Source organism: Typopeltis vanoorti, chromosome 5 (assembly GCF_054136105.1).
Source record: "Typopeltis vanoorti isolate ZY-2024b chromosome 5, IOZ_Tvanoo_1.0, whole genome shotgun sequence".
Classification (NCBI taxonomy): domain Eukaryota; kingdom Metazoa; phylum Arthropoda; class Arachnida; order Uropygi; family Thelyphonidae; genus Typopeltis; species Typopeltis vanoorti.
This window is the reverse complement of record NC_143553.1, coordinates 115,837,034-115,856,967: the sequence shown is the minus strand read 5'-3', so window position 1 is coordinate 115,856,967 and position 19,934 is coordinate 115,837,034. Positions and strand designations below refer to the sequence as shown.

The 19,934-nt window shown below is 34.3% G+C and overlaps 1 protein-coding gene across 1 annotated transcript in view; it reads left to right on the top strand.

The window, feature by feature from the left end:
- Positions 1-19,934, top strand: part of LOC150106742 (uncharacterized) — a 347,960-nt gene that overhangs the window by 99,646 nt on the left and 228,380 nt on the right. The window lies entirely within an intron of this gene.

The window sequence follows — 19,934 nt, the reverse complement described above, 5'->3', positions numbered from 1 at the left end:
TTTTTTGTATACAAGCAAATTCTGTATATATCCATATATATTTACATTACATATGCATAACATTACATATACTTTTTTAACATTTTATTATATCTCAGATAAATTACATACCTACATACAGTATTTTTTTTTTGAAATTGAAATAATTTATTGATTGCTAAAATATTTACATATACAATAGACATCTTGAGTGACATTGCAACTTATAATTTTACAGAATTCAGCCCTAAGTGCTGCATTTTCTACATTGGATTTCAATTAAAATTTTTAATAATACTTTTTTGCTTCTATATTATGTATTTACAACACATGTTCTTCTAATATTAACAATAAAGACTATACAGAATTTTTGAATACAGAGTATACAGAATAATAATAATAATAATAATAATAATTTATTTATTTTTATTATTATTTTTTTATGTGTCAGATAAATTGCATACATAGATGCTGTAATAATTATATATATATAATATTTATAACACATTACAATTGTGAATAATAATAATAATAATAATAATAATAATAATAATATATATATATATATATATATATATATATATATATATATATATATATATATATATATATATAATACATTACATGAACAAAATTGTGCATAACAGAAGATACTTGCACGTACATAATATTTTTTAAATAATAATAATTGTTTATAACGTATATTATTATAATATTAACAATGATGATTATTACAGTTTTGTCTGCATTTTTCACTCTATATATACAATAACAACAGATATAATTTCTAATAATAATAATTTTTGTATTATCGTCATACAGATTATTTACATATGTACAATTAAGACATATTACATTTTCTGATCTGTACAAAATTCTGTATGCAGTTTAAGTACCTTATTTTTTAAATATAAATACACATAATTTTTTTCATATCAGTATCATCATTTGTTATTATGCACCGTACTGACATTACAATAATTTGCAGTCTATACTACTACTACTACTACTACTACTAATAATAATAATAAGTCTGTACTAGACTATATCGACTAGATATATTCTATGTTCCTTGCAACTTTATATATATCATTATTGCATTACAATTAATAGCAAGTACGATCATTGTAATAAAGAGATAAAGAATATTCCTTCACTCACAAATGTTTCCAACAGATGTCGCTGATGACAAGGGTTGATAACTTTAAATATACTTCACGCCTTTAAAAGTTTTTTTTTTTTTTTTCTAATTCGTTGTAGCCTTGTCAAGGAATTTTTTTTTTTTTCTTTTTAGAAATAGATGGTCAAATTCGGTAAGACTCGAATTTCACTTGGCTGACATGTCAGCCAATCATATTACTAAAACGTATGAATTTGAGTTTTCTATTATAGGATTATAGCAAGTGCGTAGTCATTTACATGACATCCTACTACATAAAACCAGTCTGCGATATTGATTTGTTTGACACCAACGGTAGAATTTAATTTCCGGCAGTCTATCAAAAATTCAAAGACGATTGACTGCTGCCATCAAAGTGCAGAACGAGAGAAGGAGAAAACAGAGAAAGAGAGAGAGAGAGAGAGAGGGAAATTCTTCGTTTCTCTTTTACGTTCACCCATTAAATTTCTAGCATTCCCATGAGTTTAAAACAAAATAAATATCCCGAATTAATTACTCGAATGGCATTTAAATGCGTTACTGTCGATTATCTTCGTTCGCTAATAAAAACATTTCGAAAAGTGTTTTTCTTCCACTTCCAAATCCAACCCAAACCTTAATCAATTGTCGTGTGCAACATACAACTGAGAACTCATCATTAATCGTGTAATTTGTGTTGAAGTGTTAACTGTGATTCGTTACTTTCCCTAAACAAAACCAGGGAAAAAAAAATTGAAATCCTTCAAGGAACATTAATTTTAAGTAACGGATAGCGATAATAAAAAGAAATTACCATCACGCCTCGTTAAGACTACTTCTGTACGAGGTGTTGCTATTGATAGTATTTGAATACCAACAGTAATTAAGAAATTCACCTTAGCTTCAGGTCCACTTTGATCTAATCAACCGAAATTAAACAGATATGGAAACATATAAAAATGCATTTAGTTAAATGCATATGTAGCTATTAGATTCCGTCTGTCTGTCCGTAAGCAAGCTCCTTAGGCAAGCAACGAAAGCTATGAAACCAGTGTATTATTATGTCTGCGTGTGTTCGTTGGCTGGTTTGTTTCTGTTTTGTGGTGTCAAACCCAGTTTTTCATTCCTCACAGGATTTATCGAGCCAGCCATTTGAATTTTTATTTCAATTGAAGAATTTGCATGGGCATAAAGGGACCAAACTTGTCGAAATTATTCATTTAGATGGTCAAATTTAAATCAAAACTGAAATGCTCCACAAATCTCGATAACAATCACAAATAATAATTTAGAATAAAAATCTAGGTAGCCAGAATGAAGCAGAGATCGAAAAAAACGCACCTAGATCCCACGCGTTTTGCGAAACGCACTTTACAAAATATTTCCTTATTTTAAAATTATTTTAAGAGTGCATTATAGTGATTAACTTATGACTGAACTTACTTGAGAAGAAAATGTATGATAGTTCTCCATGTGACCCATAGGTGGAGCTAGTGTTCTAGATTTACGTTTTTATATTTATATAGCATATAACACGAAGATGCACCAAGAGGTATTCTTTGATGGTGTTACTAATACATTGGATTATTTTAAAAGCATTAATGTCACAGCCATTTTGTGTTCTGTTCGCCCCATTTAGCACTCTCAAAATATTCGGTAATCGAAAAATCAACTAAAAAAAAATGCATTCATTAATTATCTCCTGTCATAATGTGGGTATGTTGGTCTAATAAAAAAAAAAAGAAATGAAAAAGTAAAGTTATTAACGCTTACTTGGAAATATGCCAAAATTTTAAGTGCCATTACTTTTGTTAGGGGAAGTACTGGCTTTGCTCCAATAGAAGATGGCGTGCAGAAGGGGGGTTGGAGGGGGGTGAAGGACCACGATTGCAACGAAAGGATTATGGCTTAATAAACATATAACTGCACGGTTACTTAATTTCAATCAATAAGAATTTCTTCATCAAAAATTAAGACGAAAAAGCATCCAAATAAAGATATTAACGTAATAAAAGTCTTGAGAATGTCTGCATTTTAAAAAGAAAAATGACTTTAATTTTATGACCAACTGTTGAATCCAAAGGAAATAAAAGGCTGTTATTCAAATGGATGCTTTAGATGGTTTAATGTTTTAATAGTTAAAGGATAAATCTCAACCGGATTCAACAAAACACGAAATCTTATTATGAGGTTTTTTTTTTTTTTTTTTTTTTTTTTTTTTTTTTTTACTGAGACGACTTCTATCAACAGGAAGATGTTCAGCGGACCATCTCTTCTGATGTATTTTGTTTCCTTTCATCGATTTTCTTCCTTGCTAATCAAATTCGTGTCATCTTTCCATGGGTTTAATACTAAGCAGAAGAGATGGTAGGAAAAGAATGAATAAAAAATTCAATCAAGAGATAAATTTAACATCAAATAGATTACTATCTTTTCTTCCCGGTTCCTCCTTGCTTTATTGCTTCAACTTTCCGCTTATTCTATCAACGATGTTTTCCGTTATTTCTAATTTTGGTATCGTTTTCAGGAAGCAAGTACATAAACTCCATTTGGAGATTAATGGTGCAGAGCAGATGAAAATGGTAGCAAGCTATTGATTTGGTGTTTACTACTGATATCAACCACCATTCAGAGATACGAAGATATCCCATTTCTTGTAATTCTTTTTTTTTTTTTAATTTGTCAGAAGATAGATGGCCATGATCGAATTTTAAGAAATGTTAGAAATGTTAAGGAAGGACGGTAGAACGAAAACATCAACAAGTTGGTTGAATTATTATCGCTAGAAGAGCCATTAACACAACTTAAAAAACAAGTCTCGATATAAATTATATCGCAAATATCATAAATATTGAATCCATAAAATATTTTGGGGTTAATATTACGACACTAGTACAATTCAACGACTGTCGTATCTGTCTATTGCATGTATTCTTTACAAATATAGTCTTCTTTTTGTTTAATAGATGATTAACACGGTTATGACGTTATGTTTCTGTGACTCATTTGGCAACAGGTAGTTTCGTTTGTTGCCATGGTGACACAGCGGGTTCCGAATAGTATATACTAACTTGGCACATGATATTTTAATTCGTCTATTGGTCTATATATACGAAATAATATATACATGATATATTATTTCGTCTTCAAGAACGAAATTGATGACCGTCCGTAGTTCGTTAGCAAAATCTCGCACGATTTCAAACTTTTGCTTTTTGGATTCGATTTATATCACAAATATGCGTACTGCATTTTAAAGAGCTAATTAGGAAATATTTCAGCGCTTCTACCAAAGGTGTGATTATGTAAGAACCATCCTCTCAGAGCATTACATCAATTCGGAAAGCTTTTACTGCCATTATTCTTAATGCAACATATGATGCGACATATATTTATTCTTGATAATTCATATATGATAGACTATCAAGAAGATGTCGGACCACAAACAGATGGACAGCATTGGGGGGGACACCTATAGCCAGAAGTGGCTATAAAAAGGGTTAAAAGAAGAAAATGCATCATATAAAAATTCTTCATTATTCAAGAGTAAGATTCACGCCGTATATAGCTTATAATAATCTGGATACTTGCAAAATGCAGAATTACATTATTTATATGTAACCTACGAAATAAAAATCTCTGGAGAATGCGGCACGTGTCAAAAGTTCCTGAACAATGTTTACTCTAAAATTTAAAGAAAATATGCATGAAAAAAAAAAAAAAAAGACTTGCCTCAATTGAAAGGGGCGGATATGATATATTTTGCCATATACTTTATATCTTGATGTATGTGAGCATTATCTGTCACACTAGTTTCTTGAACTTCCTTACATGAGTAAGCTAACCTGTTTCTGTTGAGTTTGTGATGGCAGCATCCCAAGCATTCCCTCTGATGTACAGGTCCCGTCGCTTTCGAGTGCGTTTGGGAGAGGCGGAAATATCTTGTGGAATACCAAGGTGTCTTTGATAGTTTTCCACATCCAGAACTGCAAACAGCTCAAGTATGTTTACACACGTTTCGTTTCTCATCATTATTCAGAAAAAAAAAAAAAAAAAGTCGGATAATGCGTTGTACACACCACTCATCTAAACCTCGAGAACTCTGTCGTCATGTTCAATAATGTGATGCGAATTCTCTAAATTTAAATCCTTACGTTGTACGTAGAATTTTTCATGGGTATCTCTGATCACTGTTCAATCTCATAAGCATTTTCGCTGAAAATGCCGCATACAAAATGGTTTGTTGTCCTTTTTCAAAGCGTGTAGAATCCATTCCTTGTAAGGGAATAATGCACCTCCTTTGATGCATTTGTCCAGTTGTGCAATGGATTCACATTTCTCTAGTATCATCTCGTTTTGACTGGAAGGGAGACTCTGCAAAGCTGTCTCTTACGAGCTGTACCTTTATTTCACTTGTACTTTTCGGACCGCTCTCTATAGGGAATTATTAGAGGTCACGTGACATGAATCTAAAAATCCTGACACTACAAGACATAGTATACATATCGTTTTTTTTTTCTTACAAACCGAATCCGTCTCTCGTATTGAACGAGATTTCCAGATAGAGGTTTAATTACCTTCGTCATTCTAAAAGTGGCATCAGAATAGAATGGCAGGTGATGGACCCTAAGAATGTTCCCTATAGAGAAAGAAGCGAGCGGTCCGATTTTGTACGATTTTGTTTACATTATATACCATTTTTCAACGCCTTTTGGTATATCCTGTATCCTATCTTGGATACGACACAGGATATACCAATAGACTTTGACATTGAAAAATGCTATATAATGTAAACAAAGTAACTCTAAGAAAATGAAATGCGTCGACGAACAAAATCCGAAGTTAAAATTTAATTCACTGAAATCCTACAGCATGTTTTGTTTTTAATTGTAATAATATTTTTTGCATTGAATATAAATCATATGCATAATATAAATTAAATGAAATGTTGCCCTTTACTAGAAATATATCACATAACCAACAATTTTCTTATATAATCCTTATAAGGACTGGCTTAAAGCGGCGAATCAAGAATTCTTTTCATCTTCCCCGTTATCTGTAGAGGACAGTGTAGGGATAAGGTGTTATTGAGCTACTAAAGCTCTGATCATGGCAGGAGGGTAACAGCGATAGCCGAACCTCGGTTAGAACTTCATTGGCTACAGCATTGCCATCCATTACCCTCCCAGGGTACCCATTTTAGTCGCCTGGTACGACATGCATAAGCTACATTGGGGATATTCTTATTCCGGCCACCTTTTTTCTCTAACAATTTTAGAAAAGTTCTAATAGTTCTATGGGCGATGGACTGAGTCCTTGACTCTTTATCCCGTCATCTGAATGAAGACAATCTGTGTGGATGGGGTGGTATTGAGCTAAAAGCTCTAGTCATGGCTGGGTAACGGCAATAGCCGAGCCTCAGTTAAAGCTTCATTGGCTACAGCATTGTTATCCGCTACCCTGGAAGTCCTGGTTAGTAAGTAAAGGGTAAAATCTCAAAAAATCGGACGATCTCTAGGCCACTCCATAGTGGGCGAAAGACCGTCCATATCTCAGCGTTGGTTCCACTCAGTGACGGGCTCCCCGTCCTAGCACCCCGACTGAGCAGGACCGCTCAAATTCCGAGGAAAATAATTCACCGACAAGAACCCCTCAGCGGGCCGTGCCGGAGAACACCTTTCCCGGAGACTCAAAGTGCTCCCTTAAGGCAAAAACCTTAAGAGAGCGAACTCAAAAACTCATCACCCAGGATAACAGCAACAGCCGAACCTCGGCGCACTTGAAGAACAAAAATAATTTATTATTCATAAATGTTAAATATTTTAAAGATGCATTATACTCAAATTTAGAATATTATGGATCCGATCCTATTTTATACCAAAATATATAAAATATACTTAAAATATAAAAGTTTCAAAATCTATAGCAGAGAGAGCATGTGATAATATAACCAACGGAGTTGCCTTGATTTGCATGGCTTATAAAAGACACAACCTCTGCCCAACAGTCCGTATACGTTTGCTTTTTTAGTAGTGCTCAAATTGCGTTTCACTGACCGGATAGCTGTTTTTCATCAGAAACCTGGCATCACCTAGGGCGCAAAAATTCTCTCAATACCTTAGCAATCCGATATCAGAATGTGAAATTCATCACAAGAGAACTCTAAGTAGGCGCATAAATCACATTACCAAAGTGAGAATAGATAAAATCAACAGTTCGAAACAGCTGTTAGACCAGGAGAACAAATGGATTCCTTGACAGAGCTTGTATTTTTTAATTGTGAAAACCAAGGAATATAATATAATATAATATAATACCATTTTTTTTTGGCTAGATGGGTGAAGCAAGAATGCTTTTCATCTTCCCCGTTATCTGTAGAGGACAGTGTAGGAATAATGTGTTATTGAGCAATTAAAGCTCTGATCATGGCAGGAGGGTAACAGCAATAGCCGAGCTTCAGTTAGAGCATCATTGAATACATCATTGCCATTCATTACCCTCCCTGGGTACCCATTTTGGTCGCCTAGTACGACATGCATGAGCTACAGCAGGGCTGGTATGTAAGTAAAGCCCTCTCTAAAAATTAAGACGATCCTTAGACCACTCCATAGTGGCCGAAAGATCGTCCAACTCAGAGTTGGTTCTACTCAGTGACGGTCCCCCCACCACCACCACCACCACCGAGCAGAACCGCTCATATTCTAGGAAGAAGCATCCACCAACAAGGTTCCTCACGGAAATGCCGGAGAACACCCTCCCCAGAGACTCAAAATGCTCTCCCAGGGCAAACTCCCCCAAATCAATCCCCCCCCCTCACCGGGAGCAAAATTTCGGAAGAAACTTGAGAGAGAGCTCAAAACTCTCGAAACTGAGAGTTCATTTTAGTCGCCTCTTATGACACGCATGGATTGCGTTGGCGGTATTCTTATCCCGGCCACCACACAGGGTAGTTATCCATATAATATTTTTATCCTTATAAGGACCGGCTTAAAAGAGCGAAGCAAGAATACTTTTCATCTTCCCCGTTATCGGAAGAGGACAGTGTAAGGATAGGGCTATGAGCTCTGATCATGGCAAGAGGGTAACAGCAATAGCCGAGCCTCAGTTAAAACTTTATTGGCTACGGTATTGCCATTCATCACCATCCCAGGTGATGAATGGCAATACCGTATTTCAAATAATACAGAGTTAAGCAATTAAAAACTCTTCATAACTTTTTTTTTAAAATAACTGGGAGATGGACTGAGTCCTTAACTCTTTATCCCGTTATCTGAATGAAGAGAATGTGTGGATGGAGTGTTATTGAGCTTTGAGCTCTGATCATGGCAGGTGGGTAATAGCAATAGCCGAGCCTCAGTTAGAACTTCATTGGCTACAGCATTGCCATCCATTACCCTCCCAGGGTTTCATCCATCACTCCTTCTCCAATATAATATTACATAATGTAATTTTATATATAAACTAGGGGGGGGGCTCCTCCCCCTGACGCCTACGGCACCCAACACCCCGTGTTCCAGACTGATAGGCTAGGCGTCTGTTGTTAAACCTTATTTGATACGATACATGACACTGCATTCAGACATATCTCCGAATCCGATGACTCGAACTTTGAAGACTCGACACTCAGGGTAGCCCCTGAGTTTCAAAACGTTTCAAATAACTGGACAAAAACGTTACATAAAAACGTTACAGCCTACATCCGTTTCAAACCGACGTCACTTCCGTTTCTTATCCTTAAAAGGACTGGCTTAAAGGGGCGAAGCAAGAGAATGCTTTTCATCTTCCCCCGTTATCTGTAGAGGACAGTGTAGGGATAAGGTGTTATTGAGCTATTAAAGCTCTGATCATGGTAAGAGAGTAACAGCAATAGCCGAGCCTCAGTTAGAACTTCATTGGCTACAGCGTTGCCATCCATTACTTTCCCCTTTTTCCACATCCGTTTCCAATTTCAGCTTATCATTTTATAGTATAGAGTAGATATAATTATTTGAAACATTAAAAGGTGTATAATACATTTTTATAACATTTAAAAAATTTAATAATTTTAAATTACTTTCTTAAAATTTAAAATTCATTATAAGTTACACTATTTTTGTTTTTTTTAAAAAAATAAAACTGATTAAATTATATAAAAATAAAACATTATTATTCACGACATAGTTTCTGTAGAAAACAAATCAGCAAGCAAAACATATTTCATAGTATAGTATTTAAAATTAATATTTAATATTTAAAATTAATATTTAAAATTGTGTCATCAAATATTTTTTGCAATATAATTTTCAACCTCTCAAGTTTTTGTTCCTTTTTTTTTCGGGACACTCTACTTTTCACAAGCTTTTTACAACATTACATAAAACACCCTCAATAAGTCATTATTTCCAGAAGAAAAAAATGCTGTTAATATGCCAAAAACTAATAATAAAAAAAACTAATCGATTATCGGAAATTTAAATTTATTTTCTTCTCGGCCACTCAAGCCATTCACTGTAAAAGTTTAGCCTTCGCCGTACCTTCCGCATCATCGACAACTGCATCCGTGTTTGAATCGCCAGTTCCATTAGCACACCACAGTATTCTTTCACTTGTCGGTTCCGATAATTAATTGCTTTTAACCTTAAATCATTTACAAGGAAAAGCCAACACAAGGGAAGACTTGATTTTTATTAATTACCACCCATTTGACTTTCACCAGGCCCCCAAAAGTCGGTTTTGCTAATTATATACTTAAATTAGACCTTGGTGGGAAGGAACTCTATCTAACTTACTTAGAGTGAATCAAAAATAGCTTAAGGTTGTTTTATTTTTTTTTAATTCTATTTTTTAAATTCCCCCACCGATGATTGTCATGTCATTGCGTAGCCTGTAACCCAGATTTACTGTGAACTGTCTTCGTCAGGGAATTCCATTAGCACAAGTGAATAATGTTTCGGGGAGTCTCATGAGGGTTCTGGATGAACGAGTAAGCGCGTTGTGTTTTCGTTTCTATCGTTCATTCATCATTCTTATCTGTATGTAAAAAAACAAAGATTAAAATTACGGCCAAATGCGGTCCTACGAATACTTGAAAACTTTTTGAGGTAAATATCGTGTTGAATTTGGTTCTTGCAACAGAGAGAGAAAGAGAGAGAGCGAGAGAGAGAGAGAGAGTAGAAGAATAGTTCAATGTAAATCATGATAGTGTTACTGAAACAAAAGGTATTAAACAGATTGATTGACTAAAGTTCTAAATCGTTATGCCTAGAGCAAGGTGTTTGGTTTATTCCTCTCAAGGAGATGATATTTTTTTACAAGCCACTACTCCTATCTTCATCTCTGAATAGGTAACTAAGTAAACGATATCATCTCTCATAGATGGAATGCTGGGTAACAACCAACTGCCTTCTAGAGGATTCTCCTACACCTTTAAAAATACACCAACGAATAAGGTTTCTAGTTTATTTAAGCCTTGGCTTATCTTTGCTTAAGTTGATGATTCGTCATCGTCCAGTAGCATCCTCTAGCAAGAGAGTTGCAGCAGATGAGTAGCTCTTCTCCATTTCTCTCTATCTGTCGCCTCCGTCATTCTTAAACCAGTCCATTCCACGATGTCATTGAACCACTCTCTAGTTGGTCTTCCACGTCTTCTCTTCCCCTCAACATTCCCTTGTAATATAGTTCTTTTGAGGTGTCCCGAAGAACCTCTCAGAAGATGTCCCGCAAATCTGGTCTTTCTTTGCATAATATTCTTGAGCAGTGTTCTTTCCATCCCAACTCGTCTTAAAACTTCTTGATTTGATATTCTCTCTGTATAGCTAATCTTTTCCATCTTTCTATAACACCACATTTCCAATGCATTAATTCTTTCCATATCTCTCTTTCTGAGTGACCATGACTCACTTCCATAACTTGCAATACTCCAAATTGTTGCTTTAACTATTCCAACTCTAACACTCATTTTAATACTCTTGTTTATTAAAATCCTCTTCATTTCTATAAATGCCGATTTAGCTTTGCCTATTCTATTTCTAATGTCCAACTCTGAAGTTCCTTTCTCTGAGATCCAACTACATAAATATTGAAATCTTTCCACTTCTTCTAAAAGTTGAAGATTAAATAAACAAAAAACAATCTACTCTAGAGACCAAACACTACACTTCTTTAAGCTACTTCAGGCTTCCGTTAAACAGAACAGTTGTGGTTGTGTTGTAGTCTTTATGTGGCATCTGAAAATCACCGATCACATAAAGACTTTCACAACCATCCACATTCGAATCATTCATTCTTCGAATTCCAATTGAAATTCGAAGCCGCAATCAGTTGGCTTGAAAGTGGAGTGCTAACCAGCCGACAAATCATATTTGCTTTTGTTCTGACTAGTTTGCGGGAATTAAACTTTTCTCACTTCTGCATGAGACTGGCAAACTCTTCTTCAACTGAAAGTCTTATAAAGTTTTTCGCATCCTAATGGGATTCAAAACAAGTCTTTACAAATTTCAGCAAGTCATTCTTTAACATCTTGTAAAACATTTTTGGGAGATACCGCAGAAATGCTAACAGATATCGTATACTGACGGTAAATTGCCAGCTTAGCGAATAATATCACCGCTCTCCAATCAACAGGCTATGGGTCTCACTAATGCATAGTGGTCCCACTACTGCAAGTCCCACTACTGCATAGCGGTTTGCACGAGTCTTTACGTAGAAAGCGATTTTCGTTGCCGGTTGGACACCACTGCCATCTTGATTATTGAAGAACTGAAATGACTTGTATAAAAGTACTATATTTTGTCTCTAAAGCAGAAGAGCCAAATTATCTATCCTTAGCCTATTCAAAATATGTATGATAGAAGAACAACCTTCGTGGGAAATATCCCCCCCCCCAAAAAAAAAACCGAATCACGACTCGTTTATAAAATACGTAACACTTTTAGCAGATATACAAAGATATAAAAATAAAATTGTAATTTATGAATAAGTTAGAAAAAAATTAACAAAATAAAAATTTTCTTTAAAGTTTTCCATCATCAACGAGGAGAGAGAGAGAGAGAGAGAGAGTAAAAATTGAAAATAAATAAAATATCGAAAAACAAAACAATATTTTTGTTCAAGTTTGTTCAAGAGGAATAAGTAGAATTTGATTATACGGTTGTTATATACCTAATACCGTCACTAGAGGTCGCTTCATATTTGATATTCTAAATATATATTACTATTATTATGATTGCTCGCATTATTATTAATCATCCACAAAGCTACTGAAGAAACTTCAGAATTTCTAAATCCATCTTTTATTATATGTAACACTACCACTGAAATCCATTCGAATCTGATTTTTAAACGGAAAACTAGAAGCTCTCAGAAGAGATCACTTTTAAATTATGCTCCCCCCCCCACTATCCTAGCGAGTGTTGGAAAAAAATTGCTCATCGGTAGCAAGTCATATAATTGTACCCGTCCTACGTTGACTTGTCTATTTTCACATTCAGAGCTTAAATTTTCCATTTCTTTTTTTTTTAAATTTCCTCTCGCCATCCCTTTATATTAATTTCATTTTTTCAATTATTATTTATTGTTTTTAATTATATATAGCTTTTGGAAGAATAAAAAAAAGGCTTGTGAGGAATGAAAACCTTGAAAATCATTTGATTTAAATAAATAAAAATAAAAAGTCCCTTGAATAAATTTTCTTTGATAAACTATGTTTAAAACATCGCTTTAACTTGAATGAAAAGCGGATGTGTAGTAATATACTTAATACCGTCACTAGAGGTCGCTTCATTTTCATATTCTAAAAGTCGGTTAACCTTTTTTTTTTTTTTTTTCAAAGCATAAATCGCTATTTTAATTTTCTTTTTTGTGTTGTCTTTTTTCACTCCCAATACACACTCAGTTGACCGAATATCGAAAAATTCAATTTTTCCATAAATAATTTTAAAAAATTACTGTTCACATAAAAAAGAGACAGATCGTTAACAGAGCATTTAGATATTAAAAATTTAAATTTTCTGCTTCGCAACTTTGGAATTTATAATCATCTTCCGCATTTAAGTTTTCTGACTGGTTAAAGAATTTAGCAAACACTCATGAAAGAACAGAAATCAAAGTAAAAGAAAGAAAGAAAGAGAAAGAAAGAAAGAAAAAAGTTAAAAGTGCGCATGAAAGATAGAATTACTGTGACCGTCTCCAATTACTGCAGTCGAGGATTAAACTGTTCCTTCCAAGAAGATTAATGTACTTCACTGCAAGAAAAAGATGCAGTATTCTAATTAATTAATGTATTAAAATTCGCTTTTATGGACGGATTTATTGGAAAGGTCCTTTTATCTGATGTTGACATGGTTACAGTATTTAAACTGTCGGTCTTTTATTGATTATTTTTGAATGAAAGAGAGATTAGGAACAGTTTTTCAACAGTCGATTTTCCCATAACCAAGAGCTTTACATTGTATGTATTGCAGCAAAGTATCCTTTAAAGGGGCACAGTGATGATTTTGCATCGCTCTTGCACTTATCCTCATTTGTATCTTTATTTGTATATAACTGAAGTACTTTTTGGGACATCTCATTACGATTAACAAAAAATGGTTGTTTAAAAGAAATTCATTCATTTTCACTTAAAAATCCCATTCATGTATCAAACGAAGTTAAAAGAGAGTTTTTTTACTCTCTCAAATTTTATAATCGACATATCTTTTCCACGTGCGTTGCCACGGCAACGTCACAATAGATAATTACTGTGTAGCTGCTAGAATTATTGTAGTTATACCTCAAGCTTGGCGCACTCGAGTGGCATTATTATGTTCGCTTGGGGAAACTGTTGCGTGCCTTTAAAATATTATTGTGTAATTGTTGACATAGCGTATGATGTGATTGCGTGCGTTGGTAGCCACTATCCCTGATGATGTATGGCCAAACACACTCTCTCTCTCTCTCTCTCTCTCTCTCTCTGTATGCGTGTATTAGCATCGCATCAAAACAGACTTTACGAATACTATAAAATATATGGCGTTTACTTCTGGCATACGTGCATGCAAGAGTTTCTTTTAAATTAATAATGATGTATTTCCATATTTCGGATCAATTGTGGAGAAAAGCGGGAGATGTTGTTTACCATGGAAGATGCTGTTATCTTAGAATCTTTTAGAGAGAGAAAGCAACGGAGATTTCATCAAAGGCTGTCAACATTAAATCTCTATACTATATTTTAATTGGATTTTCCTTTACCACAACTACTCATCGCCGTCTATTTCTAACTTCCGTTTTCAAGGTAATGACTTCTAAATAGAATTAATTATCAACATACACGCCGCCAAGAGCAGCTACTATATCTCTACATAATACGTTTTCCAAATATCTACCTTTTCGTTAATTTGTTTTCTCCTGTAGGCGTTTGTTTGTTTGTGCAAATTCTCTCTCTCTCTCTCTCTCTCTCTCTCGCTCGCTCGCTCGCTCTCTCTCTCTCCCTTTTATGGTTTCAATGATTCTTCTGTAAATTGCTTTTAAGCATTTTACTGATTTACTTTCATTGTAATTGCTTTATTTTCCAATTTCGTATGTCATCCTTACTTCCTTTGTATGCACTTCTATGTAAACTGTATTATTTCATTCTAAATAGAAGTATTTAATTATCATTTAAAACTAACGAAACTGAATTGCAAATGTAGCAAAGTTCTAATGATTACAAAAGGGATGATAACCTGGAAATTTTCGTAATTATGAATATGGTGACCGGCCATGTGATTAAGATACTCGAATTAAAGACTGAATTATTATATGTGCAATTTTGAAGCAATTTAAACTTCAGTTTCTTTGTAAAATCAACATTAGAAGATTGATCACAATTTTGGGCATATAGATTAACAATATTTTGTTTCAAAATATTGGGAATTATCAAGAATGCAACAGAGAGTATTTAAAAGCTGTTTTGCAGAGTAAACAGGACATTTTTTGTTTTCATAGTTTTATTCTCTCTCTCTCTCTCTCTCTCTCTCTCCATTCTTTTTTTTAATCAAATCTAGTACATACAGAATACCATCGATGCAATTGTTTTGTTGATACCCAAGTAGCGGGATCAAAAGAAGAAAAAGAAGAAGCGACCTATTCCATTTCATTTATAAAAGACCGGATTTCGATTTTTATCATGATGACAGTTTATTAAATAAAATGAAATTCCTGACTGAAGGTAGGATGGTTGTTCTTATACGAAGGCATAGGATTTTCTCTTCGGCTAATAGACAAACCAGCCTGTACGCACACATAAAGGAAAACCAAGCAGCTAGGGGGGGGGAACATAATGATCCCCATTAAGAGATCTCACTAACTGTGTGCAGTCAGAAAGTCTGTGAGCTTGATTCTGGAAATAATGCTCAAAAAGATATTAAATTGATTAGGCCAGATTTAACACTCATTTGGAAAAGAAGGTGCTTGAATTACTAACTGCGAATCATGAATAAGAAGTCCGCGGGGGTTAGCCTAGTGGCTGTGTGCTTCGCAACCATGTGCCTGGGGAAGGAGTGTCCTAGGTTCGATTCCCGTCGACGACGTGAGGAGCTTAAGGATCTTCCTCAGCCATAGCCAAGTTAGTCGGTCTTGGACGTGGACAGCGCGATTTCCCCCTCCCCCAGTTTACCTGGGATTTTTCATCCCGCAAGCAGGCAAACCGGCCTCGTGAACACCCACGGATAACGTCAGGAATACTTAAGACAATCCCTCCAGCCATAGCTCTGAATTTTCAGCTATACCTGTCCCGAGCCCGGATAAAAATAGGCGGGATCGAGGTAGTGCCGTATACCTCCCCGTAAAAGGGGCTTACGGCTGTTGAATCACTATACGAAATAAAATGAATGAATGAATGAATGAATAAGAACTTGATATCCCCTTTCATAACATGCTAACCAAAGTGATTTTAGTTCAAAAATTAACATATTAACATATAGCATATAACATATTAACATAAACATTAACATACCTAGTTCACTTTTACGACAAGATTAAGATTTCAACAAGATAACACGCTGCTAAAGAGGTTGGTCTGAGGTGGTTTCACTTCTAACATTCCTCTGATTTCTTAGATAGCTTGCTGTAGTCAAGGGGAAATCAAATGCAATCTTTAGCGGTTAATACAAGTTAGTTGGGATCGGAAATAGGATTCTACTCACCTGTCTATATAGTTTCTCGATGCAATCTGAAAAATATGCCTTCATCATTACCTTCACGCTTACAAATTAAACCAATCTAAAAAATGTACGCATCTCTGTATCTGATTTTCCTCAATTTATTAAAAATTCATCATCGAAGTAATCCAAATAACCATACATTTACATGAATTAAAATAAATAATTTCAGAATGAAATTCTATATCCTTACAATCTGTAAGAATTCATTAAGAATTCAGGATAGATCTTTCTCTTCGGTAAAGTTTCAAAGACTTTTGTGTGTGTGTGTGTGTGTGTGTGTGTGTGTGTGTGTGTGTGTGTGTGTGTGTGTGTGTGTGTGTGTGTGTGTGTGTGTGTGTGTGTGTGTGTGTGTGTGTGTGTGTGTGTGTGTGTGTGTGTGTGTGTGATTTTTATTTCGGCTTCTTATAATCAATGAGTAATGAGTTCTGTTTAAGAACCCGTGTCTTCCAAATCGCTGCGTTTTGTACAAGCTTTTCTTAGTGAACCGGACACGAAATTGTATAGAACGATCGATATAAGATTAAGGGAATGCCTTCATTGAAATCTTTCACTCGTGTGTACACAGACAGAGTCACAAACTCGGAATAAGGTCCATCATTAATATCACATTAGTAATGGCACGCTAACCTAACCTTGCAACATTCCAGACTCTATCAAATACATAAGCCAAGAGAGAGAGAGAGAGAGAGATGGGTTAGGAAAATTCCGAATTGCATTCCAAGCTTGTATATCAATAATATAATATGTTTTCTGGATATTTATTCATATAAAATATTAATTTCATAGAATAATATGAGAATCTAACTTACCTTGTCATTCCCAAGTTTTTCCTTTTGGTGATTCTTGAAATTTTCTTATTAATGTATTCATTAGAGAAATAATGAATATATTATACAAGTTTTCATATTTGTTTGTTTTAATAAGCACACAGTGTGTTACGTATACACCTGCTATGAAATGAAAAATAAAACGAACTTTTAATTTAAAGTTTCATATCCTAATCGAATGTAACCATCTTTCAACCGAAACATTATTTAGTTAGATAAATTTTTCAATTTCCTTTCTTTTTTTTTTTTTAATTGCGGCCTACCATTTTTAATCTTTTTATAAAATAGCATCGGTTTGATTGACTAAGGTGAAAGTGAAGTTACATGTTTCCATGGCAATAGTAGTTTCTTCTTGGGTCCACCAGGTGGCAAACTAGCTAGCATAATTTGTGTTAGCAATGCCAAGTATATTATATTTTAAAACGCAACACACGCTGAAACTATAGTATTAATATATATAAAAGAATTGCGAAAAACAAGTGTTAAATACCCTGAAAATAAAATAAAGCAAGGCATTATAGGAAAACATCTTAAGATATACTAAAATACATTACCGATTCTGTGCGGACTGCAAAGCAAATTAATATTAGTACAATATAAAATGGCCATGCTGATTTTATGATTTTATATATATATATATATATATATATATATATATTTTTTTTTTTTTTGTGAAACCAAAGGCGCAAAGTTTGTCCATTATTTAAAAAAAAAAGCGATGAATTTCAGAGACAGATACAGGATTCTAGAAGTGTTTTGATTTTTGTTGTCTTTGAGATGCTACGGGTATATATCTTTATGCTCTTATTTATATGCAAAACTGTCTTAGTAAAATACTTGAAAACAAGATGACGAATCGCCAGAGTCAAGGCCAAGTCTGGTTATGACATATTGCAGCAACCTATCAGTACAATATTTTCAAAAGTTTATTCTCATCAGGAAAAGTTTATTTTTTTTAAGAGACATTTCTTAAAAAAAAAAAAATGTTGATAGATGTTTTAAAAAAATGATCTCTGTTAGAAAAATGCATTCTAATATATTCTACATTGTATGATTATTGAAGGATTTGAGTAAGAAAATAACAACTGATAGCAGAACCGATTGGAGCATGCGCAGTGAATACACAGAGGCCATAGACAGAGCGCACGACCTAAAAATTCTATTAACATCCAACTTTGCTCTTTTCAGATACCATATAAGAAAAGGAAGAGAAAAATGTTTTTTTTTTCTTCAAGAAAATGAATGTAATAAAGAAAATATATGGAACTTTTGCTCGCAACTTTCAAAATGCAATATAACACAATAGCAGCTAAACACGCAACTCAGATTTTTAAAGAAATAGAAAGATGAGGTCTCCATTTCTTTATTCAGCTTATTTCTTATTTTACTGGATTCTAGACAAACTAGCGAGCGTGAAACTGACCTCATTTTCCTTTATTTTTATGGTTTCAGGTGTATTATCCAGTTACGAGGTGTGGCTATTAAATAACGAGACTGGTTGCAAAATGTGGTTTATTATTGCAATTGTACAACTTAATTGTTATCCTCTTCAACATACTCCCCTCCTCTGCATACGAATTTTCCATTGTTGGAAGCAGTGCTGCAAGTTATCAGGTGTTATCTGCTTCAGTAGCGCTGCCGTTTTCTCCTTTACCTCATCCACAGACTGGAAATGGGTGCCCTTCAATGCGGATTTCAACTTTGGAAAAAGGTAAAAGTCGCATGGAACTAAGTCTGGCGATTAAGTTGGGTGATCCAACACTCGGATCTTCTTATCAGCCAGATACTGCTTTACAGGGCACTATGGGCTAGAGCGTTTTCCAAATGGAGAATCCAAACGTTGTTCTTCCATCGGGTATCTTCTTCCACACTCGTTCTCTCAGTTTGGTCAGAACCTCAAGGTAATGTTGATCAACTGTCTGACCCTCTGTTATCCATTAAACCATTACCACGTCATTGATATAAAAAAAGATCTGCATTACTTTCAGTTTTGACTTGCAAGGCGTTTTTTATAACAGAGATCATTTTTTTAAAACATCTATCAACATTTTTTTAAGAAATGTCTCTTAAAAAAAAATAAACTTTTCCTGATGAGAATAAACTTTTGAAAATATTGTACTGATAGGTTGCTGCAATATGTCATAACCAGACTTGGCCTTGACTCTAGCGATTCGTCATCTTGTTCTCAAGTATTTTACTAAGCCAGTTTTGCATATAAATAAGAGCATAAAGATATATACCCGTAGCATCTCAAAGACAACAAAAATCAAAACACTTCTAGAATCCGGTATCTGTCTCTGAAATTCATCGCTTTTTTTTTTTTTTTTTTTAAATAATGGACAAACTTTGCGCCTTTGGTTTCACAAAATATTTAATTTTAAAATTTGTACGGATAAATGTGAAGATAATTTATCATCTTCCTTATCCTTATAAGGACTAGCTTAAAGGGGTTAAGCAAGAATGCTTTTCATCTTCCCCGTTATCTGTAGAGGACAGTGTAGGGATAAGGTGTTATTGAGCTATTAAAGATGGTAATATATATAATATAATATACATATATACATATACAAGATGGCAATGGTTAATATATATATATATATATATATACAGCAGGACTGCACAAATTGATTGTCTTTAACACGTTCATTGCGAATCACGCGATATCGCGTTATGTGAGTTCTCACCGGGCGGCCGATCACGCGTTATCACGTGGATGTCGCTGACTAAATAAAAAAAAGAAAAAAAATTTGGCCACCACGAAATTCCAATTTTCAGATTGGCAATGAAAGTGTTTAGGGCCAAATCCAACTGGACCACCTGACCAAAGATCAG